Raw genomic sequence first — 24140 nt, forward strand, 5'->3', positions numbered from 1 at the left:
CCTCGGTTTCATACCTAAAAGTCCATTTGAATCCAAATTCTCAGGTGGTGTCTCTCAGCTGCCCAGCAGCACAGTTAGTACAGCACGAACGTTTGGCCTCTGCTCCCACAGCAGAAGAGCCAGGATTGAAAGCTGGTGCTGGACCTGTTCAGCACACAATCCCCTTTACATTGGTGCCTCCATCGTTGCTTTCACTGCTCACATTCATACAGGAAAAGCATTTGAATGAAATCAGTCCAGAGGCTGCTCTCTGCTGCGCAGCAACACAGTCAGCACAGAATGAAGTGGCATCTGCTCACAAGGCAGAAGGAGCAGCAGGGAAATCTAGTGCTCTGCTTCTTCAGCACACAAGCAGCTTTGCAACGGGGTCACCATCATTGCAGTCTCTCCTCGGTTTCCTACCTAAAAGTCCATTTGAATCCAAATTCTCAGGTGGTGTCTCTAAGCTGCCCAGCAGCACAGTTATTACAGCACGAACGTTTGGCCTCTGCTCCCACAGCAGAAGAGCCAGGATTGAAAGCTGGTGCTGGACCTGTTCAGCACACAATCCCTTTTACATTGGTGCATTCATCGTTGCTTTCACTGCTCACTTTCATACAGGAAAAGCATTTGAATGGAATCAGTCCAGAGGCTGCTCTCTGCTGCGCAGCAACACAGTCAGCACAGAATGAACAGTAGCATCTGCTCACACGGCAGAAGGAGCAGCAGGGAAAGCTAGTGCTCTGCTTCTTCAGCACACAAGCAGCTTTGCAACGGGGTCACCATCATTGCAGTCTCTCCTCGGTTTCATACCTAAAAGTCCATTTGAATCCAAATTCTCAGGTGGTGTCTCTCAGCTGCCCAGCAGCACAGTGAGTACAGCAAGAACGTTTGGCCTCTGCTCCCACAGCAGAAGAGCCAGGATTGAAAGCTGGTGCTGGACCTGTTCAGCACACAATCCCCTTTACATTGGTGCCTCCATCGTTGCTTTAACTGCTAACACTCATACAGGAAAAGCATTTGAATGGAATCCGTCCAGAGCCTGCTCCCTGCTGGCAGCAACACAGCACAGAATGAACAGTGGCATCTGCTCACACGGCAGAAGGAGCAGCAGGGAAAGCTAGTGCTCTGCTTCTTCAGCACACAAGCAGCTTTGCAACGGGGTCACCATCATTGCAGTCTCTCCTCGGTTTCATACCTAAAAGTCCATTTGAATCCAAATTCTCAAGCGGTCTCAGCTGCCCAGAGGCACAGTGAGTACAGCACGAACGTTTGGCCTCTGCTCCCACAGCAGAAGAGCCAGGATTGAAAGCTGGTGCTGGACCTGTTCAGCACACAATCCCCTTTACATTGGTGCCTCCATCGTTGCTTTCACTGCTAACACTCATACAGGAAAAGCATTTGAATGGAATCCGTCCAGAGCCTGCTCCCTGTTGGCAGCAACACAGCACAGAATGAACAGTGGCATCTGCTCACACGGCAGAAGGAGCAGCAGGGAAAGCTAGTGCTCTGCTTCTTCAGCACACAAGCAGCTTTGCAACGGGGTCACCATCATTGCAGTCTCTCCTCGGTTTCCTACCTAAAAGTCCATTTGAATCCAAATTCTCAGGTGGTGTCTCTCAGCTGCCCAGCAGCACAGTGAGTACAGCACGAACGTTTGGCCTCTGCTCCCACAGCAGAAGAGCCAGGATTGAAAGCTGGTGCTGGACCTGTTCAGCACACAATCCCCTTTACATTGGTGCCTCCATCGTTGCTTTCACTGCTAACACTCATACAGGAAAAGCATTTGAATGGAATCCGTCCAGAGCCTGCTCCCTGTTGGCAGCAACACAGCACAGAATGAACAGTGGCATCTGCTCACACGGCAGAAGGAGCAGCAGGGAAAGCTAGTGCTCTGCTTCTTCAGCACACAAGCAGCTTTGCAACGGGGTCACCATCATTGCAGTCTCTCCTCGGTTTCCTACCTAAAAGTCCATTTGAATCCAAATTCTCAGGTGGTGTCTCTCAGCTGCCCAGCAGCACAGTGAGTACAGCACGAACGTTTGGCCTCTGCTCCCACAGCAGAAGAGCCAGGATTGAAAGCTGGTGCTGGACCTGTTCAGCACACAATCCCCTTTACATTGGTGCCTCCATCGTTGCTTTCACTGCTAACACTCATACAGGAAAAGCATTTGAATAGAATCAGTCCAGAGGCTGCTCTCTGCTGCGCAGCAACACAGTCAGCACAGAATGAACAGTGGCATCTGCTCACACGGCAGAAGGAGCAGCAGGGAAAGCTAGTGCTCTGCTTCTTCAGCACACAAGCAGCTTTGCAACGGGGTCACCATCATTGCAGTCTCTCCTCGGGTTCATACCTGAAAGTCCATTTGAATCCAAATTCTCAGGTGGTGTCTCTCAGCTGCCCAGCAGCACAGTTAGTACAGCACGAACGTTTGTCCTCTGCTCCCACAGCAGAAGAGCCAGGATTGAAAGCTGGTGCTGGACCTGTTCAGCAGACAATCCCCTTTACATTGGTGCCTCCATCGTTGCTTTCACTGCTCACTTTCATACAGGAAAAGCATTTGAATAGAATCCGTCCAGAGCCTGCTCCCTGTTGGCAGCAACACAGCACAGAATGAACAGTGGCATCTGCTCACAAGGCAGAAGGAGCAGCAGGGAAAGCTAGTGCTCTGCTTCTTCAGCACACAAGCAGCTTTGCAACGGGGTCACCATCATTGCAGTCTCTCCTCGGTTTCCTACCTAAAAGTCCATTTGAATCCAAATTCTCAGGTGGTGTCTCTCAGCTGCCCAGCAGCACAGTTAGTACAGCACGAACGTTTGGCCTCTGCTCCCACAGCAGAAGAGCCAGGATTGAAAGCTGGTGCTGGACCTGTTCAGCACACAATCACCTTTACATTGGTGCCTCCATCGTTGCTTTCACTGCTCACATTCATACAGGAAAAGCATTTGAGTGGAATCAGTCCAGAGGCTGCTCTCTGCTGCGCAGCAACACAGTCAGCACAGAATGAACAGTGGCATCTGCTCACAAGGCAGAAGGAGCAGCAGGGAAAGCTAGTGCTCTGCTTCTTCAGCACACAAGCAGCTTTGCAACGGGGTCACCATCATTGCAGTCTCTCCTCGGTTTCATACCTAAAAGTCCATTTGAATCCAAATTCTCAGGTGGTGTCTCTCAGCTGCCCAGCAGCACAGTGAGTACAGCACGAACGTTTGGCCTCTGCTCCCACAGCAGAAGAGCCAGGATTGAAAGCTGGTGCTGGACCTGTTCAGCACACAATCCCCTTTACATTGGTGCCTCCATCGTTGCTTTAACTGCTAACACTCATACAGGAAAAGCATTTGAATAGAATCCGTCCAGAGCCTGCTCCCTGTTGGCAGCAACACAGCACAGAATGAACAGTGGCATCTGCTCACACGGCAGAAGGAGCAGCAGGGAAAGCTAGTGCTCTGCTTCTTCAGCACACAAGCAGCTTTGCAACGGGGTCACCATCATTGCAGTCTCTCCTCGGTTTCATACCTAAAAGTCCATTTGAATCCAAATTCTCAGGTGGTGTCTCTCAGCTGCCCAGCAGCACAGTGAGTACAGCACGAACGTTTGGCCTCTGCTCCCACAGCAGAAGAGCCAGGATTGAAAGCTGGTGCTGGACCTGTTCAGCACACAATCCCTTTTACATTGGTGCATTCATCGTTGCTTTCACTGCTCACTTTCATACAGGAAAAGCATTTGAATGGAATCAGTCCAGAGGCTGCTCTCTGCTGCGCAGCAACACAGTCAGCACAGAATGAACAGTAGCATCTGCTCACACGGCAGAAGGAGCAGCAGGGAAAGCTAGTGCTCTGCTTCTTCAGCACACAAGCAGCTTTGCAACGGGGTCACCATCATTGCAGTCTCTCCTCGGTTTCATACCTAAAAGTCCATTTGAATCCAAATTCTCAGGTGGTGTCTCTCAGCTGCCCAGCAGCACAGTTAGTACAGCACGAACGTTTGGCCTCTGCTCCCACAGCAGAAGAGCCAGGATTGAAAGCTGGTGCTGGACCTGTTCAGCACACAATCCCCTTTACATTGGTGCCTCCATCGTTGCTTTCACTGCTCACATTCATACAGGAAAAGCATTTGAATGAAATCAGTCCAGAGGCTGCTCTCTGCTGCGCAGCAACACAGTCAGCACAGAATGAAGTGGCATCTGCTCACAAGGCAGAAGGAGCAGCAGGGAAATCTAGTGCTCTGCTTCTTCAGCACACAAGCAGCTTTGCAACGGGGTCACCATCATTGCAGTCTCTCCTCGGTTTCCTACCTAAAAGTCCATTTGAATCCAAATTCTCAGGTGGTGTCTCTAAGCTGCCCAGCAGCACAGTTATTACAGCACGAACGTTTGGCCTCTGCTCCCACAGCAGAAGAGCCAGGATTGAAAGCTGGTGCTGGACCTGTTCAGCACACAATCCCTTTTACATTGGTGCATTCATCGTTGCTTTCACTGCTCACTTTCATACAGGAAAAGCATTTGAATGGAATCAGTCCAGAGGCTGCTCTCTGCTGCGCAGCAACACAGTCAGCACAGAATGAACAGTAGCATCTGCTCACACGGCAGAAGGAGCAGCAGGGAAAGCTAGTGCTCTGCTTCTTCAGCACACAAGCAGCTTTGCAACGGGGTCACCATCATTGCAGTCTCTCCTCGGTTTCATACCTAAAAGTCCATTTGAATCCAAATTCTCAGGTGGTGTCTCTCAGCTGCCCAGCAGCACAGTTAGTACAGCACGAACGTTTGGCCTCTGCTCCCACAGCAGAAGAGCCAGGATTGAAAGCTGGTGCTGGACCTGTTCAGCACACAATCCCTTTTACATTGGTGCATTCATCGTTGCTTTCACTACTCACTTTCATACAGGAAAAGCATTTGAATGGAATCAGTCCAGAGGCTGCTCTCTGCTGTGCAGCAACACAGTCAGCACAGAATGAACAGTGGCATCTGCTCACACGGCAGAAGGAGCAGCAGGGAAAGCTAGTGCTCTGCTTCTTCATCACACAAGCAGCTTTGCAACGGGGTCACCATCATTGCAGTCTCTCCTCGGTTTCATACCTAAAAGTCCATTTGAATCCAAATTCTCAAGCGGTCTCAGCTGCCCAGAGGCACAGTGAGTACAGCACGAACGTTTGGCCTCTGCTCCCACAGCAGAAGAGCCAGGATTGAAAGCTGGTGTTGGACCTGTTCAGCACACAATCCCCTTTACATTGGTGCCTCCATCGTTGCTTTCACTGCTAACACTCATACAGGAAAAGCATTTGAATAGAATCCGTCCAGAGGCTGCTCTCTGCTGGCAGCAACACAGCACAGAATGAACAGTGGCATCTGCTCACACGGCAGAAGGAGCAGCAGGGAAAGCTAGTGCTCTGCTTCTTCAGCACACAAGCAGCTTTGCAACGGGGTCACCATCATTGCAGTCTCTCCTCGGTTTCATACCTAAAAGTCCATTTGAATCCAAATTCTCAGGTGGTGTCTCTCAGCTGCCCAGCAGCACAGTGAGTACAGCACGAACGTTTGGCCTCTGCTCCCACAGCAGAAGAGCCAGGATTGAAAGCTGGTGCTGGACCTGTTCAGCACACAATCCCCTTTACATTGGTGCCTCCATCGTTGCTTTCACTGCTAACACTCATACAGGAAAAGCACTTGAATAGAATCCGTCCAGAGCCTGCTCCCTGCTGCGCAGCCACACAGTCAGCACAGAATGAACAGTGGCATCTGCTCACACGGCAGAAGGAGCAGCAGGGAAAGCTAGTGCTCTGCTTCTTCAGCACACAAGCAGCTTTGCAACGGGGTCACCATCATTGCAGTCTCTCCTCGGTTTCATACCTAAAAGTCCATTTGAATCCAAATTCTCAGGTGGTGTCTCTCAGCTGCCCAGCAGCACAGTTAGTACAGCACGAACGTTTGGCCTCTGCTCCCACAGCAGAAGAGCCAGGATTGAAAGCTGGTGCTGGACCTGTTCAGCACACAATCCCTTTTACATTGGTGCATTCATCGTTGCTTTCACTACTCACTTTCATACAGGAAAAGCATTTGAATGGAATCAGTCCAGAGGCTGCTCTCTGCTGTGCAGCAACACAGTCAGCACAGAATGAACAGTGGCATCTGCTCACACGGCAGAAGGAGCAGCAGGGAAAGCTAGTGCTCTGCTTCTTCATCACACAAGCAGCTTTGCAACGGGGTCACCATCATTGCAGTCTCTCCTCGGTTTCATACCTAAAAGTCCATTTGAATCCAAATTCTCAAGCGGTCTCAGCTGCCCAGAGGCACAGTGAGTACAGCACGAACGTTTGGCCTCTGCTCCCACAGCAGAAGAGCCAGGATTGAAAGCTGGTGCTGGACCTGTTCAGCACACAATCCCCTTTACATTGGTGCCTCCATCGTTGCTTTCACTGCTAACACTCATACAGGAAAAGCATTTGAATAGAATCCGTCCAGAGCCTGCTCTCTGCTGGCAGCAACACAGCACAGAATGAACAGTGGCATCTGCTCACACGGCAGAAGGAGCAGCAGGGAAAGCTAGTGCTCTGCTTCTTCAGCACACAAGCAGCTTTGCAACGGGGTCACCATCATTGCAGTCTCTCCTCGGTTTCATACCTAAAAGTCCATTTGAATCCAAATTCTCAGGTGGTGTCTCTCAGCTGCCCAGCAGCACAGTGAGTACAGCACGAACGTTTGGCCTCTGCTCCCACAGCAGAAGAGCCAGGATTGAAAGCTGGTGCTGGACCTGTTCAGCACACAATCCCCTTTACATTGGTGCCTCCATCGTTGCTTTCACTGCTAACACTCATACAGGAAAAGCACTTGAATAGAATCCGTCCAGAGCCTGCTCCCTGCTGCGCAGCCACACAGTCAGCACAGAATGAACAGTGGCATCTGCTCACACGGCAGAAGGAGCAGCAGGGAAAGCTAGTGCTCTGCTTCTTCAGCACACAAGCAGCTTTGCAACGGGGTCACCATCATTGCAGTCTCTCCTCGGTTTCATACCTAAAAGTCCATTTGAATCCAAATTCTCAGGTGGTGTCGCTCAGCTGCCCAGCAGCACAGTTAGTACAGCACGAACGTTTGGCCTCTGCTCCCACAGCAGAAGAGCCAGGATTGAAAGCTGGTGCTGGACCTGTTCAGCACACAATCCCCTTTACATTGGTGCCTCCATCGTTGCTTTCACTGCTCACTTTCATACAGGAAAAGCATTTGAATAGAATCCGTCCAGAGCCTGCTCCCTGTTGGCAGCAACACAGCACAGAATGAACAGTGGCATCTGCTCACACGGCAGAAGGAGCAGCAGGGAAAGCTAGTGCTCTGCTTCTTCAGCACGCAAGCAGCTTTGCAAAGGGGTCTCCATCATTGCAGTCTCTCCTCGGTTTCCTACCTAAAAGTCCATTTGAATCCAAATTCTCAGGTGGTGTCTCTCAGCTGCCCAGCAGCACAGTTAGTACAGCACGAACGTTTGGCCTCTGCTCCCACAGCAGAAGAGCCAGGATAGAAAGCTGGTGCTGGACCTGTTCAGCACACAATCACCTTTACATTGGTGCCTCCATCGTTGCTTTCACTGCTCACATTCATACAGGAAAAGCATTTGAATGGAATCAGTCCAGAGGCTGCTCTCTGCTGCGCAGCAACACAGTCAGCACAGAATGAACAGTGGCATCTGCTCACAAGGCAGAAGGAGCAGCAGGGAAAGCTAGTGCTCTGCTTCTTCAGCACACAAGCAGCTTTGCAACGGGGTCACCATCATTGCAGTCTCTCCTCGGTTTCATACCTAAAAGTCCATTTGAATCCAAATTCTCAGGTGGTGTCTCTCAGCTGCCCAGCAGCACAGTTAGTACAGCACGAACGTTTGGCCTCTGCTCCCACAGCAGAAGAGCCAGGATTGAAAGCTGGTGCTGGACCTGTTCAGCACACAATCCCCTTTACATTGGTGCCTCCATCGTTGCTTTCACTGCTCACATTCATACAGGAAAAGCATTTGAATGAAATCAGTCCAGAGGCTGCTCTCTGCTGCGCAGCAACACAGTCAGCACAGAATGAAGTGGCATCTGCTCACAAGGCAGAAGGAGCAGCAGGGAAATCTAGTGCTCTGCTTCTTCAGCACACAAGCAGCTTTGCAACGGGGTCACCATCATTGCAGTCTCTCCTCGGTTTCCTACCTAAAAGTCCATTTGAATCCAAATTCTCAGGTGGTGTCTCTAAGCTGCCCAGCAGCACAGTTATTACAGCACGAACGTTTGGCCTCTGCTCCCACAGCAGAAGAGCCAGGATTGAAAGCTGGTGCTGGACCTGTTCAGCACACAATCCCTTTTACATTGGTGCATTCATCGTTGCTTTCACTGCTCACTTTCATACAGGAAAAGCATTTGAATGGAATCAGTCCAGAGGCTGCTCTCTGCTGCGCAGCAACACAGTCAGCACAGAATGAACAGTAGCATCTGCTCACACGGCAGAAGGAGCAGCAGGGAAAGCTAGTGCTCTGCTTCTTCAGCACACAAGCAGCTTTGCAACGGGGTCACCATCATTGCAGTCTCTCCTCGGTTTCATACCTAAAAGTCCATTTGAATCCAAATTCTCAGGTGGTGTCTCTCAGCTGCCCAGCAGCACAGTGAGTACAGCAAGAACGTTTGGCCTCTGCTCCCACAGCAGAAGAGCCAGGATTGAAAGCTGGTGCTGGACCTGTTCAGCACACAATCCCCTTTACATTGGTGCCTCCATCGTTGCTTTAACTGCTAACACTCATACAGGAAAAGCATTTGAATGGAATCCGTCCAGAGCCTGCTCCCTGCTGGCAGCAACACAGCACAGAATGAACAGTGGCATCTGCTCACACGGCAGAAGGAGCAGCAGGGAAAGCTAGTGCTCTGCTTCTTCAGCACACAAGCAGCTTTGCAACGGGGTCACCATCATTGCAGTCTCTCCTCGGTTTCATACCTAAAAGTCCATTTGAATCCAAATTCTCAAGCGGTCTCAGCTGCCCAGAGGCACAGTGAGTACAGCACGAACGTTTGGCCTCTGCTCCCACAGCAGAAGAGCCAGGATTGAAAGCTGGTGCTGGACCTGTTCAGCACACAATCCCCTTTACATTGGTGCCTCCATCGTTGCTTTCACTGCTAACACTCATACAGGAAAAGCATTTGAATGGAATCCGTCCAGAGCCTGCTCCCTGTTGGCAGCAACACAGCACAGAATGAACAGTGGCATCTGCTCACACGGCAGAAGGAGCAGCAGGGAAAGCTAGTGCTCTGCTTCTTCAGCACACAAGCAGCTTTGCAACGGGGTCACCATCATTGCAGTCTCTCCTCGGTTTCCTACCTAAAAGTCCATTTGAATCCAAATTCTCAGGTGGTGTCTCTCAGCTGCCCAGCAGCACAGTGAGTACAGCACGAACGTTTGGCCTCTGCTCCCACAGCAGAAGAGCCAGGATTGAAAGCTGGTGCTGGACCTGTTCAGCACACAATCCCCTTTACATTGGTGCCTCCATCGTTGCTTTCACTGCTAACACTCATACAGGAAAAGCATTTGAATGGAATCCGTCCAGAGCCTGCTCCCTGTTGGCAGCAACACAGCACAGAATGAACAGTGGCATCTGCTCACACGGCAGAAGGAGCAGCAGGGAAAGCTAGTGCTCTGCTTCTTCAGCACACAAGCAGCTTTGCAACGGGGTCACCATCATTGCAGTCTCTCCTCGGTTTCCTACCTAAAAGTCCATTTGAATCCAAATTCTCAGGTGGTGTCTCTCAGCTGCCCAGCAGCACAGTGAGTACAGCACGAACGTTTGGCCTCTGCTCCCACAGCAGAAGAGCCAGGATTGAAAGCTGGTGCTGGACCTGTTCAGCACACAATCCCCTTTACATTGGTGCCTCCATCGTTGCTTTCACTGCTAACACTCATACAGGAAAAGCATTTGAATAGAATCAGTCCAGAGGCTGCTCTCTGCTGCGCAGCAACACAGTCAGCACAGAATGAACAGTGGCATCTGCTCACACGGCAGAAGGAGCAGCAGGGAAAGCTAGTGCTCTGCTTCTTCAGCACACAAGCAGCTTTGCAACGGGGTCACCATCATTGCAGTCTCTCCTCGGGTTCATACCTGAAAGTCCATTTGAATCCAAATTCTCAGGTGGTGTCTCTCAGCTGCCCAGCAGCACAGTTAGTACAGCACGAACGTTTGTCCTCTGCTCCCACAGCAGAAGAGCCAGGATTGAAAGCTGGTGCTGGACCTGTTCAGCAGACAATCCCCTTTACATTGGTGCCTCCATCGTTGCTTTCACTGCTCACTTTCATACAGGAAAAGCATTTGAATAGAATCCGTCCAGAGCCTGCTCCCTGTTGGCAGCAACACAGCACAGAATGAACAGTGGCATCTGCTCACAAGGCAGAAGGAGCAGCAGGGAAAGCTAGTGCTCTGCTTCTTCAGCACACAAGCAGCTTTGCAACGGGGTCACCATCATTGCAGTCTCTCCTCGGTTTCCTACCTAAAAGTCCATTTGAATCCAAATTCTCAGGTGGTGTCTCTCAGCTGCCCAGCAGCACAGTTAGTACAGCACGAACGTTTGGCCTCTGCTCCCACAGCAGAAGAGCCAGGATTGAAAGCTGGTGCTGGACCTGTTCAGCACACAATCACCTTTACATTGGTGCCTCCATCGTTGCTTTCACTGCTCACATTCATACAGGAAAAGCATTTGAGTGGAATCAGTCCAGAGGCTGCTCTCTGCTGCGCAGCAACACAGTCAGCACAGAATGAACAGTGGCATCTGCTCACAAGGCAGAAGGAGCAGCAGGGAAAGCTAGTGCTCTGCTTCTTCAGCACACAAGCAGCTTTGCAACGGGGTCACCATCATTGCAGTCTCTCCTCGGTTTCATACCTAAAAGTCCATTTGAATCCAAATTCTCAGGTGGTGTCTCTCAGCTGCCCAGCAGCACAGTGAGTACAGCACGAACGTTTGGCCTCTGCTCCCACAGCAGAAGAGCCAGGATTGAAAGCTGGTGCTGGACCTGTTCAGCACACAATCCCCTTTACATTGGTGCCTCCATCGTTGCTTTAACTGCTAACACTCATACAGGAAAAGCATTTGAATAGAATCCGTCCAGAGCCTGCTCCCTGTTGGCAGCAACACAGCACAGAATGAACAGTGGCATCTGCTCACACGGCAGAAGGAGCAGCAGGGAAAGCTAGTGCTCTGCTTCTTCAGCACACAAGCAGCTTTGCAACGGGGTCACCATCATTGCAGTCTCTCCTCGGTTTCATACCTAAAAGTCCATTTGAATCCAAATTCTCAGGTGGTGTCTCTCAGCTGCCCAGCAGCACAGTGAGTACAGCACGAACGTTTGGCCTCTGCTCCCACAGCAGAAGAGCCAGGATTGAAAGCTGGTGCTGGACCTGTTCAGCACACAATCCCTTTTACATTGGTGCATTCATCGTTGCTTTCACTGCTCACTTTCATACAGGAAAAGCATTTGAATGGAATCAGTCCAGAGGCTGCTCTCTGCTGCGCAGCAACACAGTCAGCACAGAATGAACAGTAGCATCTGCTCACACGGCAGAAGGAGCAGCAGGGAAAGCTAGTGCTCTGCTTCTTCAGCACACAAGCAGCTTTGCAACGGGGTCACCATCATTGCAGTCTCTCCTCGGTTTCATACCTAAAAGTCCATTTGAATCCAAATTCTCAGGTGGTGTCTCTCAGCTGCCCAGCAGCACAGTTAGTACAGCACGAACGTTTGGCCTCTGCTCCCACAGCAGAAGAGCCAGGATTGAAAGCTGGTGCTGGACCTGTTCAGCACACAATCCCCTTTACATTGGTGCCTCCATCGTTGCTTTCACTGCTCACATTCATACAGGAAAAGCATTTGAATGAAATCAGTCCAGAGGCTGCTCTCTGCTGCGCAGCAACACAGTCAGCACAGAATGAAGTGGCATCTGCTCACAAGGCAGAAGGAGCAGCAGGGAAATCTAGTGCTCTGCTTCTTCAGCACACAAGCAGCTTTGCAACGGGGTCACCATCATTGCAGTCTCTCCTCGGTTTCCTACCTAAAAGTCCATTTGAATCCAAATTCTCAGGTGGTGTCTCTAAGCTGCCCAGCAGCACAGTTATTACAGCACGAACGTTTGGCCTCTGCTCCCACAGCAGAAGAGCCAGGATTGAAAGCTGGTGCTGGACCTGTTCAGCACACAATCCCTTTTACATTGGTGCATTCATCGTTGCTTTCACTGCTCACTTTCATACAGGAAAAGCATTTGAATGGAATCAGTCCAGAGGCTGCTCTCTGCTGCGCAGCAACACAGTCAGCACAGAATGAACAGTAGCATCTGCTCACACGGCAGAAGGAGCAGCAGGGAAAGCTAGTGCTCTGCTTCTTCAGCACACAAGCAGCTTTGCAACGGGGTCACCATCATTGCAGTCTCTCCTCGGTTTCATACCTAAAAGTCCATTTGAATCCAAATTCTCAGGTGGTGTCTCTCAGCTGCCCAGCAGCACAGTGAGTACAGCAAGAACGTTTGGCCTCTGCTCCCACAGCAGAAGAGCCAGGATTGAAAGCTGGTGCTGGACCTGTTCAGCACACAATCCCCTTTACATTGGTGCCTCCATCGTTGCTTTAACTGCTAACACTCATACAGGAAAAGCATTTGAATGGAATCCGTCCAGAGCCTGCTCCCTGCTGGCAGCAACACAGCACAGAATGAACAGTGGCATCTGCTCACACGGCAGAAGGAGCAGCAGGGAAAGCTAGTGCTCTGCTTCTTCAGCACACAAGCAGCTTTGCAACGGGGTCACCATCATTGCAGTCTCTCCTCGGTTTCATACCTAAAAGTCCATTTGAATCCAAATTCTCAAGCGGTCTCAGCTGCCCAGAGGCACAGTGAGTACAGCACGAACGTTTGGCCTCTGCTCCCACAGCAGAAGAGCCAGGATTGAAAGCTGGTGCTGGACCTGTTCAGCACACAATCCCCTTTACATTGGTGCCTCCATCGTTGCTTTCACTGCTAACACTCATACAGGAAAAGCATTTGAATGGAATCCGTCCAGAGCCTGCTCCCTGTTGGCAGCAACACAGCACAGAATGAACAGTGGCATCTGCTCACACGGCAGAAGGAGCAGCAGGGAAAGCTAGTGCTCTGCTTCTTCAGCACACAAGCAGCTTTGCAACGGGGTCACCATCATTGCAGTCTCTCCTCGGTTTCCTACCTAAAAGTCCATTTGAATCCAAATTCTCAGGTGGTGTCTCTCAGCTGCCCAGCAGCACAGTGAGTACAGCACGAACGTTTGGCCTCTGCTCCCACAGCAGAAGAGCCAGGATTGAAAGCTGGTGCTGGACCTGTTCAGCACACAATCCCCTTTACATTGGTGCCTCCATCGTTGCTTTCACTGCTAACACTCATACAGGAAAAGCATTTGAATGGAATCCGTCCAGAGCCTGCTCCCTGTTGGCAGCAACACAGCACAGAATGAACAGTGGCATCTGCTCACACGGCAGAAGGAGCAGCAGGGAAAGCTAGTGCTCTGCTTCTTCAGCACACAAGCAGCTTTGCAACGGGGTCACCATCATTGCAGTCTCTCCTCGGTTTCCTACCTAAAAGTCCATTTGAATCCAAATTCTCAGGTGGTGTCTCTCAGCTGCCCAGCAGCACAGTGAGTACAGCACGAACGTTTGGCCTCTGCTCCCACAGCAGAAGAGCCAGGATTGAAAGCTGGTGCTGGACCTGTTCAGCACACAATCCCCTTTACATTGGTGCCTCCATCGTTGCTTTCACTGCTAACACTCATACAGGAAAAGCATTTGAATAGAATCAGTCCAGAGGCTGCTCTCTGCTGCGCAGCAACACAGTCAGCACAGAATGAACAGTGGCATCTGCTCACACGGCAGAAGGAGCAGCAGGGAAAGCTAGTGCTCTGCTTCTTCAGCACACAAGCAGCTTTGCAACGGGGTCGCCATCATTGCAGTCTCTCCTCGGTTTCATACCTAAAAGTCCATTTGAATCCAAATTCTCAGGTGGTGTCTCTCAGCTGCCCAGCAGCACAGTTAGTACAGCACGAACGTTTGTCCTCTGCTCCCACAGCAGAAGAGCCAGGATTGAAAGCTGGTGCTGGACCTGTTCAGCAGACAATCCCCTTTACATTGGTGCCTCCATCGTTGCTTTCACTGCTCACTTTCATACAGGAAAAGCATTTGAATAGAATCCGTCCAGAGCCTGCTCCCTGTTGGCAGCAACACAGCACAGAATGAACAGTGGCATCTGCTCACAAGGCAGAAGGAGCAGCAGGGAAAGCTAGTGCTCTGCTTCTTCAGCACACAAGCAGCTTTGCAACGGGGTCACCATCATTGCAGTCTCTCCTCGGTTTCCTACCTAAAAGTCCATTTGAATCCAAATTCTCAGGTGGTGTCTCTCAGCTGCCCAGCAGCACAGTTAGTACAGCACGAACGTTTGGCCTCTGCTCCCACAGCAGAAGAGCCAGGATTGAAAGCTGGTGCTGGACCTGTTCAGCACACAATCACCTTTACATTGGTGCCTCCATCGTTGCTTTCACTGCTCACATTCATACAGGAAAAGCATTTGAGTGGAATCAGTCCAGAGGCTGCTCTCTGCTGCGCAGCAACACAGTCAGCACAGAATGAACAGTGGCATCTGCTCACAAGGCAGAAGGAGCAGCAGGGAAAGCTAGTGCTCTGCTTCTTCAGCACACAAGCAGCTTTGCAACGGGGTCACCATCATTGCAGTCTCTCCTCGGTTTCATACCTAAAAGTCCATTTGAATCCAAATTCTCAGGTGGTGTCTCTCAGCTGCCCAGCAGCACAGTGAGTACAGCACGAACGTTTGGCCTCTGCTCCCACAGCAGAAGAGCCAGGATTGAAAGCTGGTGCTGGACCTGTTCAGCACACAATCCCCTTTACATTGGTGCCTCCATCGTTGCTTTAACTGCTAACACTCATACAGGAAAAGCATTTGAATAGAATCCGTCCAGAGCCTGCTCCCTGTTGGCAGCAACACAGCACAGAATGAACAGTGGCATCTGCTCACACGGCAGAAGGAGCAGCAGGGAAAGCTAGTGCTCTGCTTCTTCAGCACACAAGCAGCTTTGCAACGGGGTCACCATCATTGCAGTCTCTCCTCGGTTTCATACCTAAAAGTCCATTTGAATCCAAATTCTCAGGTGGTGTCTCTCAGCTGCCCAGCAGCACAGTGAGTACAGCACGAACGTTTGGCCTCTGCTCCCACAGCAGAAGAGCCAGGATTGAAAGCTGGTGCTGGACCTGTTCAGCACACAATCCCTTTTACATTGGTGCATTCATCGTTGCTTTCACTGCTCACTTTCATACAGGAAAAGCATTTGAATGGAATCAGTCCAGAGGCTGCTCTCTGCTGCGCAGCAACACAGTCAGCACAGAATGAACAGTAGCATCTGCTCACACGGCAGAAGGAGCAGCAGGGAAAGCTAGTGCTCTGCTTCTTCAGCACACAAGCAGCTTTGCAACGGGGTCACCATCATTGCAGTCTCTCCTCGGTTTCATACCTAAAAGTCCATTTGAATCCAAATTCTCAGGTGGTGTCTCTCAGCTGCCCAGCAGCACAGTTAGTACAGCACGAACGTTTGGCCTCTGCTCCCACAGCAGAAGAGCCAGGATTGAAAGCTGGTGCTGGACCTGTTCAGCACACAATCCCTTTTACATTGGTGCATTCATCGTTGCTTTCACTACTCACTTTCATACAGGAAAAGCATTTGAATGGAATCAGTCCAGAGGCTGCTCTCTGCTGTGCAGCAACACAGTCAGCACAGAATGAACAGTGGCATCTGCTCACACGGCAGAAGGAGCAGCAGGGAAAGCTAGTGCTCTGCTTCTTCATCACACAAGCAGCTTTGCAACGGGGTCACCATCATTGCAGTCTCTCCTCGGTTTCATACCTAAAAGTCCATTTGAATCCAAATTCTCAAGCGGTCTCAGCTGCCCAGAGGCACAGTGAGTACAGCACGAACGTTTGGCCTCTGCTCCCACAGCAGAAGAGCCAGGATTGAAAGCTGGTGCTGGACCTGTTCAGCACACAATCCCCTTTACATTGGTGCCTCCATCGTTGCTTTCACTGCTAACACTCATACAGGAAAAGCATTTGAATAGAATCCGTCCAGAGCCTGCTCTCTGCTGGCAGCAACACAGCACAGAATGAACAGTGGCATCTGCTCACACGGCAGAAGGAGCAGCAGGGAAAGCTAGTGCTCTGCTTCTTCAGCACACAAGCAGCTTTGCAACGGGGTCACCATCATTGCAGTCTCTCCTCGGTTTCATACCTAAAAGTCCATTTGAATCCAAATTCTCAGGTGGTGTCTCTCAGCTGCCCAGCAGCACAGTGAGTACAGCACGAACGTTTGGCCTCTGCTCCCACAGCAGAAGAGCCAGGATTGAAAGCTGGTGCTGGACCTGTTCAGCACACAATCCCCTTTACATTGGTGCCTCCATCGTTGCTTTAACTGCTAACACTCATACAGGAAAAGCACTTGAATAGAATCCGTCCAGAGCCTGCTCCCTGCTGCGCAGCCACACAGTCAGCACAGAATGAACAGTGGCATCTGCTCACACGGCAGAAGGAGCAGCAGGGAAAGCTAGTGCTCTGCTTCTTCAGCACACAAGCAGCTTTGCAACGGGGTCACCATCATTGCAGTCTCTCCTCGGTTTCATACCTAAAAGTCCATTTGAATCCAAATTCTCAGGTGGTGTCTCTCAGCTGCCCAGCAGCACAGTTAGTACAGCACGAACGTTTGGCCTCTGCTCCCACAGCAGAAGAGCCAGGATTGAAAGCTGGTGCTGGACCTGTTCAGCACACAATCCCTTTTACATTGGTGCATTCATCGTTGCTTTCACTACTCACTTTCATACAGGAAAAGCATTTGAATGGAATCAGTCCAGAGGCTGCTCTCTGCTGTGCAGCAACACAGTCAGCACAGAATGAACAGTGGCATCTGCTCACACGGCAGAAGGAGCAGCCGGGAAAGCTAGTGCTCTGCTTCTTCATCACACAAGCAGCTTTGCAACGGGGTCACCATCATTGCAGTCTCTCCTCGGTTTCATACCTAAAAGTCCATTTGAATCCAAATTCTCAAGCGGTCTCAGCTGCCCAGAGGCACAGTGAGTACAGCACGAACGTTTGGCCTCTGCTCCCACAGCAGAAGAGCCAGGATTGAAAGCTGGTGCTGGACCTGTTCAGCACACAATCCCCTTTACATTGGTGCCTCCATCGTTGCTTTCACTGCTAACACTCATACAGGAAAAGCATTTGAATAGAATCCGTCCAGAGCCTGCTCTCTGCTGGCAGCAACACAGCACAGAATGAACAGTGGCATCTGCTCACACGGCAGAAGGAGCAGCAGGGAAAGCTAGTGCTCTGCTTCTTCAGCACACAAGCAGCTTTGCAACGGGGTCACCATCATTGCAGTCTCTCCTCGGTTTCATACCTAAAAGTCCATTTGAATCCAAATTCTCAGGTGGTGTCTCTCAGCTGCCCAGCAGCACAGTGAGTACAGCACGAACGTTTGGCCTCTGCTCCCACAGCAGAAGAGCCAGGATTGAAAGCTGGTGCTGGACCTGTTCAGCACACAATCCCCTTTACATTGGTGCCTCCATCGTTGCTTTAACTGCTAACACTCATACAGGAAAAGCACTTGAATAGAATCCGTCCAGAGCCTGCTCCCTGCTGCGCAGCCACACAGTCAGCACAGAATGAACAGTGGCATCTGCTCACACGGCAGAAGGAGCAGCAGGGAAAGCTAGTGCTCTGCTTCTTCAGCACACAAGCAGCTTTGCAACGGGGTCACCATCATTGCAGTCTCTCCTCGGTTTCATACCTAAAAGTCCATTTGAATCCAAATTCTCAGGTGGTGTCGCTCAGCTGCCCAGCAGCACAGTTAGTACAGCACGAACGTTTGGCCTCTGCTCCCACAGCAGAAGAGCCAGGATTGAAAGCTGGTGCTGGACCTGTTCAGCACACAATCCCCTTTACATTGGTGCCTCCATCGTTGCTTTCACTGCTCACTTTCATACAGGAAAAGCATTTGAATAGAATCCGTCCAGAGCCTGCTCCCTGTTGGCAGCAACACAGCACAGAATGAACAGTGGCATCTGCTCACACGGCAGAAGGAGCAGCAGGGAAAGCTAGTGCTCTGCTTCTTCAGCACACAAGCAGCTTTGCAACGGGGTCTCCATCATTGCAGTCTCTCCTCGGTTTCCTACCTAAAAGTCCATTTGAATCCAAATTCTCAGGTGGTGTCTCTCAGCTGCCCAGCAGCACAGTTAGTACAGCACGAACGTTTGGCCTCTGCTCCCACAGCAGAAGAGCCAGGATAGAAAGCTGGTGCTGGACCTGTTCAGCACACAATCACCTTTACATTGGTGCCTCCATCGTTGCTTTCACTGCTCACATTCATACAGGAAAAGCATTTGAATGGAATCAGTCCAGAGGCTGCTCTCTGCTGCGCAGCAACACAGTCAGCACAGAATGAACAGTGGATTCTGCTCACAAGGCAGAAGGAGCAGCAGGGAAAGCTAGTGCTCTGCTTCTTCAGCACACAAGCAGCTTTGCAACGGGGTCACCATCATTGCAGTCTCTCCTCGGTTTCATACCTAAAAGTCCATTTGAATCCAAATTCTCAGGTGGTGTCTCTCAGCTGCCCAGCAGCACAGTTAGTACAGCACGAACGTTTGGCCTCTGCTCCCACAGCAGAAGAGCCAGGATTGAAAGCTGGTGCTGGACCTGTTCAGCACACAATCCCCTTTACATTGGTGCCTCCATCGTTGCTTTCACTGCTCACATTCATACAGGAAAAGCATTTGAATGAAATCAGTCCAGAGGCTGCTCTCTGCTGCGCAGCAACACAGTCAGCACAGAATGAAGTGGCATCTGCTCACAAGGCAGAAGGAGCAGCAGGGAAATCTAGTGCTCTGCTTCTTCAGCACACAAGCAGCTTTGCAACGGGGTCACCATCATTGCAGTCTCTCCTCGGTTTCCTACCTAAAAGTCCATTTGAATCCAAATTCTCAGGTGGTGTCTCTAAGCTGCCCAGCAGCACAGTTAGTACAGCACGAACGTTTGGCCTCTGCTCCCACAGCAGAAGAGCCAGGATTGAAAGCTGGTGCTGGACCTGTTCAGCACACAATCCCTTTTACATTGGTGCATTCATCGTTGCTTTCACTGCTCACTTTCATACAGGAAAAGCATTTGAATGGAATCAGTCCAGAGGCTGCTCTCTGCTGCGCAGCAACACAGTCAGCACAGAATGAACAGTAGCATCTGCTCACACGGCAGAAGGAGCAGCAGGGAAAGCTAGTGCTCTGCTTCTTCAGCACACAAGCAGCTTTGCAACGGGGTCACCATCATTGCAGTCTCTCCTCGGTTTCATACCTAAAAGTCCATTTGAATCCAAATTCTCAAGCGGTCTCAGCTGCCCAGAGGCACAGTGAGTACAGCACGAACGTTTGGCCTCTGCTCCCACAGCAGAAGAGCCAGGATTGAAAGCTGGTGCTGGACCTGTTCAGCACACAATCCCCTTTACATTGGTGCCTCCATCGTTGCTTTCACTGCTAACACTCATACAGGAAAAGCATTTGAATGGAATCCGTCCAGAGCCTGCTCCCTGTTGGCAGCAACACAGCACAGAATGAACAGTGGCATCTGCTCACACGGCAGAAGGAGCAGCAGGGAAAGCTAGTGCTCTGCTTCTTCAGCACACAAGCAGCTTTGCAACGGGGTCACCATCATTGCAGTCTCTCCTCGGTTTCCTACCTAAAAGTCCATTTGAATCCAAATTCTCAGGTGGTGTCTCTCAGCTGCCCAGCAGCACAGTGAGTACAGCACGAACGTTTGGCCTCTGCTCCCACAGCAGAAGAGCCAGGATTGAAAGCTGGTGCTGGACCTGTTCAGCACACAATCCCCTTTACATTGGTGCCTCCATCGTTGCTTTAACTGCTAACACTCATACAGGAAAAGCACTTGAATAGAATCCGTCCAGAGCCTGCTCCCTGCTGCGCAGCCACACAGTCAGCACAGAATGAACAGTGGCATCTGCTCACACGGCAGAAGGAGCAGCAGGGAAAGCTAGTGCTCTGCTTCTTCAGCACACAAGCAGCTTTGCAACGGGGTCACCATCATTGCAGTCTCTCCTCGGTTTCATACCTAAAAGTCCATTTGAATCCAAATTCTCAGGTGGTGTCGCTCAGCTGCCCAGCAGCACAGTTAGTACAGCACGAACGTTTGGCCTCTGCTCCCACAGCAGAAGAGCCAGGATTGAAAGCTGGTGCTGGACCTGTTCAGCACACAATCCCCTTTACATTGGTGCCTCCATCGTTGCTTTCACTGCTCACTTTCATACAGGAAAAGCATTTGAATAGAATCCGTCCAGAGCCTGCTCCCTGTTGGCAGCAACACAGCACAGAATGAACAGTGGCATCTGCTCACACGGCAGAAGGAGCAGCAGGGAAAGCTAGTGCTCTGCTTCTTCAGCACACAAGCAGCTTTGCAAAGGGGTCTCCATCATTGCAGTCTCTCCTCGGTTTCCTACCTAAAAGTCCATTTGAATCCAAATTCTCAGGTGGTGTCTCTCAGCTGCCCAGCAGCACAGTTAGTACAGCACGAACGTTTGGCCTCTGCTCCCACAGCAGAAGAGCCAGGATAGAAAGCTGGTGCTGGACCTGTTCAGCACACAATCACCTTTACATTGGTGCCTCCATCGTTGCTTTCACTGCTCACATTCATACAGGAAAAGCATTTGAATGGAATCAGTCCAGAGGCTGCTCTCTGCTGCGCAGCAACACAGTCAGCACAGAATGAACAGTGGCATCTGCTCACAAGGCAGAAGGAGCAGCAGGGAAAGCTAGTGCTCTGCTTCTTCAGCACACAAGCAGCTTTGCAACGGGGTCACCATCATTGCAGTCTCTCCTCGGTTTCATACCTAAAAGTCCATTTGAATCCAAATTCTCAGGTGGTGTCTCTCAGCTGCCCAGCAGCACAGTTAGTACAGCACGAACGTTTGGCCTCTGCTCCCACAGCAGAAGAGCCAGGATTGAAAGCTGGTGCTGGACCTGTTCAGCACACAATCCCCTTTACATTGGTGCCTCCATCGTTGCTTTCACTGCTCACATTCATACAGGAAAAGCATTTGAATGAAATCAGTCCAGAGGCTGCTCTCTGCTGCGCAGCAACACAGTCAGCACAGAATGAAGTGGCATCTGCTCACAAGGCAGAAGGAGCAGCAGGGAAAGCTAGTGCTCTGCTTCTTCAGCACACAAGCAGCTTTGCAACGGGGTCACCATCATTGCAGTCTCTCCTCGGTTTCCTACCTAAAAGTCCATTTGAATCCAAATTCTCAGGTGGTGTCTCTAAGCTGCCCAGCAGCACAGTTATTACAGCACGAACGTTTGGCCTCTGCTCCCACAGCAGAAGAGCCAGGATTGAAAGCTGGTGCTGGACCTGTTCAGCACACAATCCCCTTTACATTGGTGCCTCCATCGTTGCTTTAACTGCTAACACTCATACAGGAAAAGCATTTGAATGGAATCCGTCCAGAGCCTGCTCCCTGCTGGCAGCAACACAGCACAGAATGAACAGTGGCATCTGCTCACACGGCAGAAGGAGCAGCAGGGAAAGCTAGTGCTCTGCTTCTTCAGCACACAAGCAGCTTTGCAACGGGGTCACCATCATTGCAGTCTCTCCTCGGTTTCATACCTAAAAGTCCATTTGAATCCAAATTCTCAAGCGGTCTCAGCTGCCCAGAGGCACAGTGAGTACAGCACGAACGTTTGGCCTCTGCTCCCACAGCAGAAGAGCCAGGATTGAAAGCTGGTGCTGGACCTGTTCAGCACACAATCCCCTTTACATTGGTGCCTCCATCGTTGCTTTCACTGCTAACACTCATACAGGAAAAGCATTTGAATGGAATCCGTCCAGAGCCTGCTCCCTGTTGGCAGCAACACAGCACAGAATGAACAGTGGCATCTGCTCACACGGCAGAAGGAGCAGCAGGGAAAGCTAGTGCTCTGCTTCTTCAGCACACAAGCAGCTTTGCAACGGGGTCACCATCATTGCAGTCTCTCCTCGGTTTCCTACCTAAAAGTCCATTTGAATCCAAATTCTCAGGTGGTGTCTCTCAGCTGCCCAGCAGCACAGTGAGTACAGCACGAACGTTTGGCCTCTGCTCCCACAGCAGAAGAGCCAGGATTGAAAGCTGGTGCTGGACCTGTTCAGCACACAATCCCCTTTACATTGGTGCCTCCATCGTTGCTTTCACTGCTAACACTCATACAGGAAAAGCATTTGAATGGAATCCGTCCAGAGCCTGCTCCCTGTTGGCAGCAACACAGCACAGAATGAACAGTGGCATCTGCTCACACGGCAGAAGGAGCAGCAGGGAAAGCTAGTGCTCTGCTTCTTCAGCACACAAGCAGCTTTGCAACGGGGTCACCATCATTGCAGTCTCTCCTCGGTTTCCTACCTAAAAGTCCATTTGAATCCAAATTCTCAGGTGGTGTCTCTCAGCTGCCCAGCAGCACAGTGAGTACAGCACGAACGTTTGGCCTCTGCTCCCACAGCAGAAGAGCCAGGATTGAAAGCTGGTGCTGGACCTGTTCAGCACACAATCCCCTTTACATTGGTGCCTCCATCGTTGCTTTCACTGCTAACACTCATACAGGAAAAGCATTTGAATAGAATCAGTCCAGAGGCTGCTCTCTGCTGCGCAGCAACACAGTCAGCACAGAATGAACAGTGGCATCTGCTCACACGGCAGAAGGAGCAGCAGGGAAAGCTAGTGCTCTGCTTCTTCAGCACACAAGCAGCTTTGCAACGGGGTCACCATCATTGCAGTCTCTCCTCGGGTTCATACCTAAAAGTCCATTTGAATCCAAATTCTCAGGTGGTGTCTCTCAGCTGCCCAGCAGCACAGTTAGTACAGCACGAACGTTTGGCCTCTGCTCCCACAGCAGAAGAGCCAGGATTGAAAGCTGGTGCTGGACCTGTTCAGCAGACAATCCCCTTTACATTGGTGCCTCCATCGTTGCTTTCACTGCTCACTTTCATACAGGAAAAGCATTTGAATAGAATCCGTCCAGAGCCTGCTCCCTGTTGGCAGCAACACAGCACAGAATGAACAGTGGCATCTGCTCACACGGCAGAAGGAGCAGCAGGGAAAGCTAGTGCTCTGCTTCTTCAGCACACAAGCAGCTTTGCAAAGGGGTCACCATCATTGCAGTCTCTCCTCGGTTTCCTACCTAAAAGTCCATTTGAATCCAAATTCTCAGGTGGTGTCTCTCAGCTGCCCAGCAGCACAGTTAGTACAGCACGAACGTTTGGCCTCTGCTCCCACAGCAGAAGAGCCAGGATAGAAAGCTGGTGCTGGACCTGTTCAGCACACAATCACCTTTACATTGGTGCCTCCATCGTTGCTTTCACTGCTCACATTCATACAGGAAAAGCATTTGAATGGAATCAGTCCAGAGGCTGCTCTCTGCTGCGCAGCAACACAGTCAGCACAGAATGAAGTGGCATCTGCTCACAAGGCAGAAGGAGCAGCAGGGAAATCTAGTGCTCTGCTTCTTCAGCACACAAGCAGCTTTGCAACGGGGTCACCATCATTGCAGTCTCTCCTCGGTTTCCTACCTAAAAGTCCATTTGAATCCAAATTCTCAGGTGGTGTCTCTCAGCTGCCCAGCAGCACAGTGAGTACAGCACGAACGTTTGGCCTCTGCTCCCACAGCAGAAGAGCCAGGATTGAAAGCTGGTGCTGGACCTGTTCAGCACACAATCCCCTTTACATTGGTGCCTCCATCGTTGCTTTCACTGCTAACACTCATACAGGAAAAGCATTTGAATAGAATCAGTCCAGAGGCTGCTCTCTGCTGCGCAGCAACACAGTCAGCACAGAATGAAGAGTGGCATCTGCTCACACGGCAGAAGGAGCAGCAGGGAAAGCTAGTGCTCTGCTTCTTCAGCACACAAGCAGCTTTGCAACGGGGTCACCATCATTGCAGTCTCTCCTCGGTTTCATACCTAAAAGTCCATTTGAATCCAAATTCTCAGGTGGTGTCTCTCAGCTGCCCAGCAGCACAGTGAGTACAGCACGAACGTTTGTCCTCTGCTCCCACAGCAGAAGAGCCAGGATTGAAAGCTGGTGCTGGACC

This window comes from Pezoporus flaviventris, unplaced genomic scaffold (genome assembly GCF_033815535.1).
Source record: "Pezoporus flaviventris isolate CSIRO_AGI_PZ_B2104156 unplaced genomic scaffold, CSIRO_AGI_Pfla_v1 ptg000160l, whole genome shotgun sequence".
Lineage (NCBI taxonomy): Eukaryota > Metazoa > Chordata > Aves > Psittaciformes > Psittacidae > Pezoporus > Pezoporus flaviventris.